Source organism: Anopheles coluzzii, chromosome X (genome assembly GCF_943734685.1).
Source record: "Anopheles coluzzii chromosome X, AcolN3, whole genome shotgun sequence".
Classification (NCBI taxonomy): Eukaryota; Metazoa; Arthropoda; class Insecta; order Diptera; family Culicidae; genus Anopheles; species Anopheles coluzzii.
The window spans coordinates 23,925,600-23,939,679 of NC_064669.1; positions in this window are offsets into that span (position 1 = coordinate 23,925,600).

Consider the following 14,080-nt stretch of genomic DNA (forward strand, 5'->3'; position numbering starts at 1 on the left):
TATGTATGAGGCGAATATTCTTACTTCCACAATAACTTAAGAAGTCTTCGCTGCTAAAAGGTGACCCATTATCAGATCGAATTGTCTCAGGATAAGTATGGCAATGAAATATACCTTTCAGTGCTTCAATTGTTTTAATGGCAGTCGTAGCACGCATTTCCGTAACCGTGAGGAACCGACTGTAATAGTCAACTGTAACTAACAATGTGGCACACTCCTTTGCAGTGAAAAAGTCTATTGCTAGATCTTGCCAAGCTCTTTCTGGCATTTCTTTCCTTATCATTGGTTCCGGTGGCCCTTGTTGACCTACTAACGCGCATCCTTCACATTCCTGTACCCTACTTTCAACATCCCGATCCATGTACGGCCACCACATTTTCTCTCTGATAATTTTCTTCACTGTTGCTACTCCTGGATGTGCTACTCCCTATGTGCGATATCCAGCGCTCTAGGTTGCAATTTTTTTGGAAGCACGATGCGGTCATTTGGGACTACCACTCCATTTATCACTCCTAGTTCCTTTTCAAAGGCCTTAAAGGTAAACAACTGTGGTGATCATGTGTGTGTTTCAATAGCTTTTTTAAGCCCTTTCATGGTAGTACCCGAAGAAGTTTCTACTTTGATTTCTTCTAACGTTATGGCCAATAGAACATTGGCGTTATATTTTTCTCTGCGTCAGTACTGCCCCCAGACCCACTCCTGACGCGTCCACATACAAATCAGTGGCATCTTTAGGATCGAAAAAACCCAAACTGTGCACTGTGTTTGCTAACTCATTGCGTAGATCATCAAACGCCTTATATTGTTTTTCTCCAAACACGTACGTTTCGCCTCTAATGAAGCTTCTTAGGGGCTCTTTCCGCGAGGACAGATGTGGGATAAATTGACCCACAAATTTAACTAGGTCCAAAAAGCTACGAGCTGCTTTTTTTGTTTCTGGAAGCCTGAAATTGTTTATCGCCTCAATTTTATCCTCTGTTGTTCTTATGCCCTTTGAATTGATTTTGAATCCTAATATTTCTAGCTCTTTGACCTGAAACATGCATTTCTCTTTGTAGAGCAGTGCAGTATTTTGCTCCAGTTTATCGAACACCTGTTTCAAACGTGTGTTATGTTCGAGAATGGATACTCCCCATACAACAATATCATCTATATAGATAATTACTCCTTCTATCTCAGCTAGCATCTCCGTCATGATTCGCTGAAATATTTCAGGCGCGCAGTTTATCCTAAACATTAGCCGCTTAAATCTCATAAGCCCTTTTCCTGACATGAAGGTTGTAATTTCACGAGAATCTGGGTTTAACTCCACATGGTAGTAGGCTGACGTGATGTCAAGCTTGGAAAATATGTTGACACCTTTTAGTTTGTTGAAGAGTGTATCGATGATCGGGAGGGGGTAGTGTTCCCGTTGGATTGCCTTATTTGGGTATCGCATGTTAATACAAAGACGGATGTCATCTTTACCCTCGGGGACTACCACCATTGGTGATATCCATTTCGCAGGCCCAATTACTGCTTCGATAATGTCTGCATCCAACATTTCTTGTAGTTTTTGATTATCTTTCTCTTCCATTGCAATGGGTATCCTGAGGTAAGCTAGCTTCTTAGGTATAACAGTCTGATCTATCGATAACTGTAACTGAATGCCTGGAAATTTTGGAAACGGGGGTTTGCTTTTGGTCCTAAGGTATTAACTTCTAATCCAACTTTCAATATTCTTAACTCTTCTGCTGTTTTTTTGCAAAGTAAACATCGATTAGCTCCCTCTATCACAAAGAATTCTGTGTATGCCTTTGGTACGTTCGTTAATTTTTACCCAGGCCTCAAAAACAGCTAACACCTTTGATGGTATGTTGGATGCATACGCATTAACCTGACGATTACATTTAAATTTCACGTTAACAAATCTGGCCTTATTTTTAACTAGCTTCTGCCACACTTCCTTGGTCACTGTATTGATCATAGCGCCCGAATCGATCAGAAGCACAATCGGTACTTGGTCGATGTATCCCTCGATCATTCCATCATCGGTGTTATGTGGCTAAAGTATAAGGTATTATAATGTCATTAGTTTCTTTAGCATAGTTGAATATTCAGCTTCCTCATTTATTTACTTATTTAGTTATTATTATGATTCTTATTATTAATTTTTTTTACGACTTCTACTCTTCAATTCACGAACATCATAATTTCAATAATTTCCTACAATAATTTCCGTTTTCTCTTCATGCTAAGTAATGTAAACCGAAAATATACCAACTAACAGGAAAACAAGAATTCAACATACCCCAATCAAACGAAAGGTATCCAACAGCGCCCTAAATCATTAGAGGTTGTCACTTTACCTTTTCTTTGTATTCTTTTCGATATCCCGCGTGTCCTGTTCTTGCCTCAGAAACCTTATTTCGCAATGCGTTGGTCCCTTCAGGTTTCTGCCACCGATACCGATCTGCTGGTTGAATTGCTTGCCTGTTTTGTTCACCAGTGCATTTCCTTGCAAAATGCCATAATTTTCCACATCTGTTGCATCGAGAATTTCTAGCATAACAATCTTTCTCTTGATGTCTCCATGAGCCACATCGATTACAATCCAAAGACGATCTGATAACTATTCTCCAGTTTCGTCCCCAGTTCGTTAACAGCTAGCACATTGTCCTCTCCCTTAAAGGGATGTGTTTTTTTTCTTTTTGTTTTACCAGCACTTTCCGATTGATCGCTTAATTGATTAGACTGGTCAAATCCATCGCTCCTTCCAGACCCTTGTCTCTAACTCTCTCATCACTTGCACCACCCGTGATTTGCTGAAGAATCTCTTTTTCTATGCGGTCCCCAAAATCGCAACTAGCAGCTTGTGTTCGCAGACGTAACATGTAGCGATTGAAGGGTTCGTCAATTTTTTGCGTAACTGATCGGAATACTTCGAGTTCAACCCTTTCGTTTCGCTTCCCAATGAAGAACGCGTCAAGGCGTTTAACTGCGTTATCATACTCGGAAATTTCTTGAGGTGCCATCGGTGGTTTAGGGGGATCCGGATATACTTCTCCTAATACCGGTGCCAAATTGTAGAAGATACGCTGTAATCCTCTGCCCCCACGGGCCAACATAAACAACAGCTTCTCATGTTGTGATTCAAACTGTTTCAATTCTAAAACAATTTCACACGACCTACGCCATTCTTCCCACTCTCGCCGCAGTGCCGAGCTGTCTACGGCATCATTAAATTCCACTTGAAAATGCTGTTCCATCTGTATAAAATACAAAGATTATAATTATAACTCAACTTGCTTCATTCTTTTCCATCATTAAAATAAAAAAATAAAACCCCTTATTCAATTTGTTTCTCTCTATCGCCCCCCGTTATCTATTTCCGCCAAGATAATAGATTAATTTGCTTTACTCTTTCGACACACACTTCTGGACACATTTTAAATCATAACCTTTCCGTCCTTTACCGTTGCTTTCACCCACACTATTTCGGTATCGCCCTATACTACTCTGTGTGCTTAGAGGTCTTTTCCACGCTCCCCGCAAAATCTGGTGGTGTGCGCTTCGGTCATTTACCGGACTCGCTATTGTCTCGTGAACCACGTTTTCTGTTTCTACTTCATTCTTCACAGTGCGCTTCGCGATCTCTTTTTTCTTTTTTCTCGGACTCGCAACAAAATCTGGTGGTGTGCGCTTCGGTCATTTACCGGACTCGCTATTTTCACTTAGCACAATCGTAATTTCTCGACTGAACCTACATCAACGTGGTTTTGCCGCAAACTTTCTTTCCTCGTACCCCCCTTCTCCGTTTTATTCCAATCCTTTACCATTTGTACAATCGATCAGTTATGGACACTAAGTATCAAGTACACTATTACCACAATCACTACTCACAAGTTCGCTTATCACTTAAATCTTTTAAAATTAAACTAGAATGCTATACAACTTTATCGTAGTCTAAACAACTTTTCCACCTTACCGCGTCTAGCACTTCTGTTTCTCCTTTCTCTTCTCCTTTCTCTTTTTTTCGTACCGGCTGCGCCAAATGTAGAGTTCCTCTATTTATTAAGTCCGCTCACGTTCTAGAATCGAGAGGAAAAAAAAAGTCCGTTGTTTCGCGAACCAAGCGAAGAAGATCATTCAATACTAAATGAGGTATCTTACGAGATAAAGCCCACACTCTCAACCACGTGGCCATCGGATGTTTAGGTGGAATATTATTATCCTCATTCAGTCGATGATCTTCTTCATCTTTATCATCCCCTTCGCTCTCGTTCTCGATGTATTCGATTATTTCATCCTCATCTTCATCATCGGATAAAAGAATACATCCTCCTCTTCCGACAACGGGAAATCCATCAGGACCCCCTTAGCAACGCCATCAACCACAACTTCCGGAGCTGAAACTAAAAGACTTTATTACGAAATACGTCCATAAAAGCGTACATAAATTGGCATTAGTGATTTGTGCGCTCAGCAAAACACTTTTGAGTTTGCGGTCTGACGCAAAACTTGAAAACGGTCAGAAATGTTTTGCAAAAACTCGCACGGTCACCGGCCCAGAGCGTGCACCAAAATGCTCGAAAAGTATACGCACTTCGTATACTCACAGTTACACACAGCTAAATATGGTTTCTTTTTAAAACAACTTTTAAATATAGGTTCGATACCGAGTTAAACGTGCGTAAAAGATGATGAAAATCGCTTACCTTGCACTTCCATACTCGTACTCGGACCGGGTTGATTTTCAGCCACCAATTTCTTCTTCACTTCACCCATCCTAGCCAGTGCGCGCTTCCCTAACAGCGCACTCTTCTTCAACTGCTTTATTTGGTCTATTTTCTTCTCTGAAACACATTAAATCACTTTAAAATCACAAAATATAATTTTCACAAACACTAGCTCGCGAAGCGTCCTCGTTTGTTTTGAACGTGTTTCGAACGGTTTGTTTTGACATTTCTCCTTCTCTTCCACTTCATCCTCTTTCTTTGTTACCCTTCGCCATGGCCTTCTCGCTCACCGTATGTGAGGCTCTTCGTTTCCCCCTTGGTTTCCTTCCTCTTTCTCCAAAAATATCCTGCTTCTCCCTCGTCGCAACCTGTTTCTCTCTACGTCACACCCCGTTTGCCCTAGAAATAAATCCCCATTGTTATATGGGGTGGGAACGCACCAAAAAAAAAAAAACATGGGAACTGCCCAATAATTTGTGGGGCAAAAATGGCCTTTTGTTTCCCGTTATGGACTTCACGTAATATGTCTGTTATCTTTGATTCATCGTAGTGGGTTCTACGTATAATGGTTCTTTTGTAATTTGGAAATGGTATTTCGATTAAATCTTCATGTTGAGCATCTAATTCAAAAACTATTTGATTGCGGTAGTAATTTAATGGCCTTGCGCTAGATTTCATATAAAAGTCGTCTGACGTACTTCCTGAATGATTTGTAGCTAAAGTTGTTGTGTTGGTTGAATTAATCGAATTAATTTCAGTTCGTATTTTCAGTTTTTATGCTAAGGGCATCTTCTACAACATTAGCTATTCCTTCTTTGTATTCTACAGAATATTGATAGTTTTCTAATTCTAGTCTCCATTTGAAGATTCTATTATTTTTGATAGAGGTTTTAATAAACGTTAGAGGTTTATGATCAGTGACAAGTTTGAACTCATTTCCATAAAGATAAGCTTTATATTTGCGGATTGACAAAATTATTGCTAGTGCCTCCTGTTATACAGTGGAGTAATTAATTTCTGCCTGATTTAATGTCCTACTGGCAAATGCAATGGGCTTTTCAACTTTGTTTTGTATTTGCGAAAGTACCGCACCAACAGCAAAATCACTTGCGTCGGTGATAAGAACGAAAGGTTATTTGAATTCGGGATAAACAAGTATTTGATCTGATGCTTTTGTTTCTTTTAATTTAGAAAATGAATCGATATACTCTTGGTCATTGATATTAATGGTCTGATCTTTTTAAAGTATTTAGTTTAATGCTTAGTAATTTTTGAATAATCTTTAATGAACCGACGATAATATCCTGATAATCCAAGAAATTGTCGGATTTGTTTTTCATTGGAACGTATATGCCAGTCCAATATTGTTTTCACTTTTTCGAGGTTTGGTTTTATATCATCAGGAGATATTATATGACCAAGAAATTCGGTCTCCCTTTTTAAGAATTCGCATTTGTGTAGCTGTATTTTTAAATTAAATTTTGTCAATCTTCCTAGTACTGTTGAGACGTTTTCCAAGTGATCTTCAAAATCTCCTTGTTCCTACAATTACGATATAGTTCAAGTATACATAACAGATTTTGCCAATAAGCTCAGCTAAAATGTTATTCATGGCACGTTGAAATGTAGCTGGCGCATTTTTCAGCCCGAATGGCATTCTAGAAAATTCAAAGTGGCCATGGCTTGTCGAGAAAGCAGTTTTTTCTTGAGATCTAACATCATGAAGTATTGTGATTTACCTAAGCTAACAAGAATACCTTCAATTTCTGGCATTGGAAACTTATCGTTTATCGTTTTTTCATTTAATTTTCTGCAGTCTATGACAACCCGTATTTTCTTTTTCCCAAATGCATTCATTTTCTTTTGCACCACGCAAATTGATGATGAATAAGAACTTGTTGAAAGTTGAATAATGCCAGATTCGAGCATATCCCTGATTTGGGTTTCAACATTGCTTATAGACATGTGAGTAGCGGTATGTTTTAGTATAAACAGGCGAGTCAACGGTAGTGTTTATTTCATGTTTAATAAGTGTAGTACTAGTTAGTTTTTCATTCAATTTCAAAAGGACGTTATGGTTTTTGATGACAGCTTCGAACAATTTAGATTTCTCGTAAAATGATAGATGATCTGTTGTTATTAATGTTTTGATTATTATTATTATGTTTTTGTTGGAATGTCATTACAAGCTGGTTGAATAGGCGTAAATGTTTCGAAATTATTTACAGTGAAATGCAATTTAGGTACGTGGGGAGTTGTTTTACTGTATAATATGCATAATAGACGATGCTTGCCACTGATGCCTTGCTGTTTCAACAAGTCATGCTTCATAAACGTTGCCGACGATCCGTCATCTAAATTAGCTATAGTGTCAACCTTCTTCCCATTCCCATGTAACGTAACCGGCACATATTTGAACATAACTCCTCCGGAAGTAGCATAGTGCATGTTACAGCTAGTGTTGACTCGACTCAATTCTGGCGGGATGTCTGATAATAGTTGGCTGCTACCGGACGACTGTAACAACTGATGATGACGGCGTTCGCACCCATTTACTCCGCACAACGTAGTTACTGAGCATGCACCTGGGTGCTTGCGAAGGCACGTTCTACACAGTGACGCACGCTTTATAGTTGTCCAACGCGAACTCACACTCATGCCTAGGAACCTGCAGCAGTTGAACACGTTAGGACATCCATCCCCACACGCAGAGCAACGCCAATTGTTGCCCTCAGTTGTAACTGATTGTGATGTTGTTACTGCTGTCTGACCTGTGGAATGAATGCACTGATGAGCGTACTTACGGTCGTACTGACGGATATTATTGTCATGTTTCACCTCCCTACGACCGCTGGTATGCTTTACACCACGACTGGCTGCGCGTACAAGCTCCTTCACCCACTCGTTGAAAACTGCCGGCGTGGTATGTGTACAGCGGTTCTGGTACCAGTTCAGCCTTATATACGGCGGCAGCTTGTCCACCAGCTCCTCCAGCAGGGGTCCACCATCGAATTAGCTGTGCAGTCCAGATCCCGTTATCGATGCACAGAAGTTCCTCACAGCGACACCATAATCCACTAAAGCGTCGAACCGGTCTTCCTTCGGGGGCGGCATGCGGCGAATATTGGCCATCAGCGTGTTCACCACTAGTTCTAGACGCCCGTAGCACTCCTTCACAATCTCGATCGCTTCAGGGATACTATCGGGATATAGCAGACAACTAGCAACTGCTTCACGAGTCTTTCCCTTCAAAGACGCCTGCTGCCGCAGCATATTTTCATCGTTTGTGTAGCCGCATATCGCCGTAGAGTGTTCATAGTTCGAAATGAACGCCATCCATGCTTTAGGATCACCATTGAAGACAGGCTATTCACGACTCGTACATTTTCGCGCTGACACTTGACTCTGGTTAAATAACGGAAAGTTTGCAGAGTAACTATGCGCTGTGGGGTGTGGTGTTGTCCTTTCTGGTATCACTGGCACAAAGCTAACGGCTGGTCTGTACTGGTTAGCTAGCCTTTCATCAGGTCTCGCGATTGGGCTTGTAGAAGGACGGCATGATTCTTCCTATATGCGTTTTTTCTCCGCCATACGCCGTCGTTCACACCGTTCGATCGCGAGCAGTCTCTCTTCAAGCAGCTGTTGTTCGCACTGCTTATCGATCCGATGAAGTTCCTCTTCAATCGCTGTAGATTGCACATTCGGTTTTCTACATGTCACAGGTGGCACTTCGACGGCGGGAGGTAGGAGCGGTAGCGGGAATGTTAAATTACTGTGGTCGTTAGTCCAGCTCTCCGATACGGTCCGTATTATGCAGTCACTCATTTATTTCCTGCTCCTTTTCAGCAATCGATGACGTCGATTCCACAATAACGTCTGCTATCTCGCGTTCGATTGCCGCTAGCTCGCGTTTAGCTTCGCGGGCTCTCCTCACTAACTCGTTCAGGGTGTCGTTTCGCGGTTTTGATGATGTCCTCGACAATGGTCTCTATGACGCCCGTCCAGTATCCGCAGGCCTGGAAGTAGGGTTGGCCAATACTGTTTGGGGTTCCAATAAAGGGGGGAGCGGCTCCAGCCCTTTGAATAGAGGCTCTCCTTGATGAAAGATCGGCGTACGGGACATTCTGCAGTCTTCTCTATTCTAACTCGCGACGATGCCTTGGCGATTGACACTATTAATATTACTAATATTAATATTAATGGTATGCGCGTTTTTTGAAAAAAAAAAATGTTGGGACTGTAACTCCGTCGGCTCCTCGACGGCGGCGAACATGATAAATAACGACCGTTTTCATCAACGTATAAATCTTTACTTAATTTAAACCGGATCGACCGATTATTAGGGTACAAGTTTCGATTTTAGTAGTTTAAAAAAACGCGGTCTATCGTTCGCTAACTTTTTGAAGAGACCAAATATCCTGCGCACGGTGTATTTATATCCTTTTTTCCCGCGATGGCCGTTGCGCCATCGCGTTTCCCGGCGCTCTAGCAGCAATCAAACACGACCCATAAAACAATTTTCACCACAAATTCACCTCAAAACCTCTTGATTTCAGCAAAACAAGAGGTTTGGTGAATATAACGTCTTATGCAAACGACGGTTTGCGAAAAAGGGGGTGGTGCCAGTGCGGCGCGTGGCTTCTACCTGTATCCGCTCTGTTCGCACTGTATTTGTATTTATATGTGTATTATGCACAGCTGTTCTTGGTGCGTTGTGGTTTTTAATCTGAGGGCGGATCTTCGTATATCTCTCACATTTTTTGTCGCTGGGTTTCTTTGCTGTGATTGAAGAGAATATTTGGAGGAAGGCAGGCCTGCGCAGGTTTGGCGCCCTGTATAGGCGAAATGGACGAATTATTTTAGGCGGTGGAGAAAAAAACGGTCAACAATTCAAAAATGTTGGCGCCCATTTTTACGTTCGCTTCTTCTCCCTCCCTCGCCCTGCCTTGCCTTACTTGAGCTTCAGCCCGTGTCTTCCGCCGCCAGCTTATTGGGTGTTATGGTGTATGCGTTGATACTTATGTGTGCATTGGGGTTGTGTATTGTTATTGTTGGGTGTTAGTGTTTATCAATTTATGTGTGTGACCTTGAGACGTGTGGGAGATCTGGATTCCCGCTGCGCAAAGCGATCAAAAACTTCTCAAACTCTCGCTCAATGTAGCTAGAGAGCAAGAACTGATAATGATAAAGTGAGGTGAAAGGATGGGGAAGAGGGGAAGGAGACGAGAAAGAGAACGTGGGTGTGAACTATTTTTCGGCCATTATCATTTTTGCGCCAACACGGTCGCGTACCGGAGCTTTTGTATCAGAAAGAAATAAACACATACAGCGCGCTCTATCGAACGATCGTAAACGCTACAATCGATCAAGAATCGATCGGTTCTTCGGACGTTTCTGTTCGCTTTCTCGATCGGTTTCGGCGGAAAGCGAGCTAAATACTGAGCTCAAAAACTGCACGATTTTGTTGTGCGTATTGGGATATCAAGAGTTATCGATGTATTGATGGTTTATTTTATTTGTGCCAATGCTGATGAGACCATTCGATGCCCGTGCCAATCGACGGTGACGAAGCCTATTTAAAACAAGCGTAGGAGAACGTCTCACCTACTGCCTTACTTTTCCGGCGCTACAACCGCTTTGCGGTCTTGGCCTGCCTCAGGAGTGTCCGAAATCGCTCGCGGTCTCGCGCTTTCGTCTGCCATCCCGTTTTCCCGGCCTTAATGGCGGACGCCTCCACACCATATTGCCACCTCAATTTGGGCCTACCACGCCTCCTCTGTCCTTGCGGACGGCCTAAACAGACTTTTCGGGCTGGGTCGTCCGTTTCCATGCGTACAACATAGCCAGCCCACCGGAACCTGGCGAGCTTGATACGCTGTACAACATTGAGGTCGCCGTACATCTCGAATAGCTCGTCATTATAGCGGCTCCTCCATTGTCCTTCCACACATACGGGGCCAAGTATACTCCTGAGCATCTTCCTCTCGAACGCGGCTAAGAGGGTTTCTTCAGATTTGGACGATGTCCATGTCTCAGAGGCATATCAGATGTCATGTCTCAGATTCATCAGTTGTCTCAGAGGAAGAGGCATGTCTCAGATGCATCAGCTTGACAGTTGTCAACATAGCGTGTCTACTGCTATCGCTCCGCATTTATCCGCTATTTTATTGGTGTAATCTGGTTTTGCTCTAATCAACACTAGTTTTGTTGTGTCTATAAGTGAAGTCTCGTGACCCTGCCATCGTGTTCCTGACGACAACCACTGTGTTCGCGATATATTTGCCTTCTATTTGGCTCCTACGGCGTGCATCTGCAGCTGCATCTAAAATGGAGGATGTGTGTTATGCATGTTCTGAAGCACTGGGCCCGGTTGAAGGGTCAATTACGTGCCTATATTGTAAGGGTACATACCATCTGGCGTGCACCAAGGTGCCTATATCGGTCATCGACGAAGTGAAAAGGATGGATTCCCTGCACTGGAGTTGCATTGGGTGTACTAACGCCATCGGGAATCCGCGTAACAAGGCGATCACAGCACTACAGCAGCGCAGCCATATGTTGCGCATACGGCTCGAGTAAATCCTTCGACAACAAACACAATACACTCACCTTCTACGATAAGCTCGCTCAATTGCAACACCCCAGCGCCTACTAACACTTCTATTCAACAAGCACCCAATGATCGAGCGGCTTGTATCACTGTGTACTATCAGAATGTGCGTGGCCTGCGTTCTAAAGCCAATGAGTTCCGTTTGTCGGTTCTTGAGACGGCATACGATGTATTGGTACTCACTGAAACTTGGCTCGATCCCGATATTCCCACCGCTCTCCTGCTAGGAGATGAGTATCGTGTTTACTGATGCGACCGGGATGCCACTAACAGCTCTCACTCTCGTGGGGGTGGTGTTTTTATTGCATGCAACGTTTCTCTTCTCTCTTATGTGCTTCCTACGTTGCCGCAACTGTTAGAACTCACTTGCGTATGTATTCAGTTATGCGACCACCGTTTGTTTATTGCCGCTGCCTACCTGCCTCCTAACCATAGCATTAATGAGGAGAAAATAAGTGCATTGATCGACTTAGTTGCTAATATCTGCACTACTCTTGGTCCGAGAGACAGATTCATGCGTGATTTCCACCAGTCTACGCTATCCTGGACATCGGCGTCGGAGGAAAATGGAGCTGCTTTTGATTTCTATGAGCCTCATGCACATTCTGCGCGCAGTGTCCAGTTCGTTGATGGTTTGCATCAGAATGGACTATACCAGCTTAACTTCAATACTAACTCATCGGGGCGAATACTTGACCTAATTTATGCAAATTGGCCAGCTGCATCTACATGTTCTTCAATACGTGTCTATGAATATCCCCTTACTACTATCGACGAATACCACCCTCCGCTTGACTTTTATTTGGACAACGTAGTTCCAGTTACGATCGCTACAGCCATTGATGCTGATAAAAGGCTGAATTATGCTCGTGTTGCCCTTCCAAAATTGGAGCGACTGATTTTATCTTTTGGCAATTCTTTTAACTGTTCGGACTATTCAACCATTGACGATGCCACAGAAGCTTTTTATGAGTTCATAAGATCTGCTATATGTGAATGCACTCCTGTTAAAATTCCTCGTCGTGGGCCACCATGGGCCTATTCTAATCAACGGGCAGAACGAAACAGCACGTCACATCTTTACTACAACAGAGTTCATTCTCTCTTTCGCCGATATAATAGATCCTGTCACCGAAGTTATTTGAAACAAACTGCACGTTCCCTCTGCAAGTACCCTAGGCGCTTTTGGAGTTATATGGACAAAAAACGAAAATCTGCTGGGTTACCAAGCATTATACGTTTTGACGGTGACAGTGCCTGTTCCCTGCCAGAAATGTGTAAATTGTTTGCCTTGCGCTTCAAGGACAACTTCGCTTCTCAAACTACTGGTCCAGAAGATGTGGCCGATGCTCTCTTTAACACACCTGTTGGTGCACTGCTCCCTATGCTACCAGTCATCACTGTCGATACGATCACCTATGCCATCAAACGTGTCAAATCCTCATATACCCCTGGCCCAGATGGTATACCGGCCGTTGTCTTAAAGTGGTGTGCCTCTGCGCTTGCTCCCTCGTTGATGAAGATTTTTAAGGCATCCCTGAGATGTGGAACCTTTCCTGCCACTTGGAAATCTTCCTGGATGACACCCATCTACAAGAAGAGCTGTAAGAATGATGCTGTAAACTATCGTGCTGTAAACCTCACTCAGCGTGTGTGCAAAGGTGTTCGAAATGCTAATCTACGAGCCATTGTTGGCTTCGGCCTGCAACTATATTAGTGTGAATCAACATGGTTTTGTACCCAGGCGATCTACAACGACTAATCTACTAGAATTTGTTAGCAAATGCCATAAATCTATCGATAACGGTTTACAACTAGATGCTATTTATACGGATATCAAGGCAGCATTCGACAGTGTATCGCACTCCATCTTGTTAGCGAAACTCGACTTACTTGGTCTCCCAAACCCTATGATAATGTGGCTTAGATCGTACCTTACAGATCGTCAATGTTCTGTGAAGTTAGGCCCGTACATGTCAAGTCCAGTGCATGCATCTTCTGGAGTCCCGCAGGGCAGCAACCTGGGTCCTTTGCTGTTCCTTCTTTTCATCAACGACGCGACATTGATCCTTCCGGCTGACAATCATCTACTGTACGCAGATGACGCGAAAATTTTTCGTGTTATTCGTGAACCAGAAGACCACGCCCGACTGCAAACTTCCTTGCATGAGTTCCAGTGTTGGTGCAACCGTAATGCTTTATCCCTATGCACAGATAAATGTGAAGCCATCACTTTCAGTTGTTCTCGCTGCCCATCATTATATGAATATGCGCTTGATGGGCAGTCCTTGGCGCGAAAACAATGTGTTAAGGATCTAGGCGTTTTGCTCGATACAAAACTATCATTAAAGGATCAGCTGGATCACGTAGTAGCCAGCAGCAATAGAATGCTAGGACTAGTTATCAATATGATTCGCGAGCTTAACGATATACCTCCACCACGGAGGCGCTCTATTGCTCACTTATCCGGTCGTTGATTGAATATGCAAATATCGTATGGTGGCCAACTGCAGCGCGTCCGTTAGCTCGATTGGAATCAATCCAGCGCAAAATTTCACGATTTGCACTTCGCTCATGGAACCAAAGGCTCGATTACCGGACTAGGTGTTTACTACTCGGGTTACCTACCCTAAGTGAGCGAATACGAAAAGCCAGGTTGTCGTTCATCACGGGACTTCTCGACGGCCGTATTGACTCTCCGTCACTACTGGCTGCCATCAACCTGTACGTTCCTGCCAGGCCGCTTCGGACT